The 1250-nt window shown below is 45.8% G+C and overlaps 1 non-coding gene across 1 annotated transcript; it reads left to right on the forward strand.

The window, feature by feature from the left end:
* The first annotated feature begins 534 nt into the window (after window positions 1-534).
* On the forward strand, window positions 535-677 carry LOC113835452. Its single transcript, XR_003484996.1, has one exon. It is a non-coding gene; the product is annotated as a small nucleolar RNA SNORA13 (small nucleolar RNA).
* The last annotated feature ends 573 nt before the right edge of the window (window positions 678-1250 follow it).

The raw sequence follows: 1250 nt of genomic DNA on the forward strand, positions 1-1250 counted from the left end.
AAGATCACTTGCAGCTGCAAGGGGGGGACTGGGCAGGAACAATAGCTTGACTATCAGGTGAGGACTTGTGACCCCTCCCTCGTTTATCTACCAGGAAATGTCAATAGCTACTGATTTTCTGCTTTTACAGTAGACTTGGCTGTCTCTACAATACTTTGATCATTAGTCAAGGCTATCAGGCCAACCTAGTCTTTGCCTCATGTTATGTCGGGAGGAAAAAAATGCCACACAACAGGTGGGGTAGAAAATGGGTAGGTGGGGCCTGGAGAGATGGCTCAGAGGTTAAGAGCACCGATTGATCTTCCAGAGGTCCTGAGTTCAATTCCCAGCAACCACATAGTGGCTCACAACCATCCGTTATGAGATCTGGTGCCCTCTTCTGGTGTGCAGATATATATGGAAGCAGAATGTTGTATACATAATAAATAAATAAAATCTTAAAAAAAAAAGAAAATGGGTAGATGGATGATGAATGGATGGATGGGTGTAAGGATAGGGAGATTAATAGGTGGGAGGATTGGCTAAAAACTAAATAGTTTTGTGTTGCTGGTTCACCTTTGGTCACTGGTGAATGTGATGTCAAAAAAAAAAAGGCATAAATTAATGCTTTGTAGCCAATTTCTTGCCCTGGAGTTCGGTATCTTGGGTTGTAGGAGCTGCACGCATAAGTAACAAAACAAAACAAAACAAAAACTAAATAGATGAATGTCCAACTTGTATGTGGATATGTGGATGTCAAGAAGAGAAGAGGGCTGACTGGCTGGCTAGCTGGTCAGAGACACTGACAGATGAATAGATGGTGGTTATATTGTGATGGTTATATCGGCAGAAGGGTGTGTGTGGATGCATAACGCAGCAAGCCAGACTCTCAGAGCAAGATCCACACTCACTATCAACTCACCTGCTCAACCTGAGCACTGCTGCCACCGAGGAGGGGTCTTGGGAGTTGTAGTCCAGGGATTCCACAGAGCCACAAGTGGGCAGGGAAGACATTACTAATTGATTGTTTCTTCTTGTAGGAGACAGAGGCCCAGAAGTGCCCTGTGGTCTGTCCAAAGGCCAAGTACAAACCTTGTCCTAAGTCCCACTCACAGCCCTACTGATGAACCCCCTCCCTCCACACACACACACACACACACACACACACACACACACACACACACACACACACAGGTCTAGCTCATTGGCTGAGGGGCCATCTCAAAAGTCTTCATCTAATGTGCTTGAGGGCAGAGAGCCTCACTGTGGAG

Source organism: Cricetulus griseus, chromosome 4 (assembly GCF_003668045.3).
Source record: "Cricetulus griseus strain 17A/GY chromosome 4, alternate assembly CriGri-PICRH-1.0, whole genome shotgun sequence".
Taxonomy (NCBI): Eukaryota; Metazoa; Chordata; class Mammalia; order Rodentia; family Cricetidae; genus Cricetulus; species Cricetulus griseus.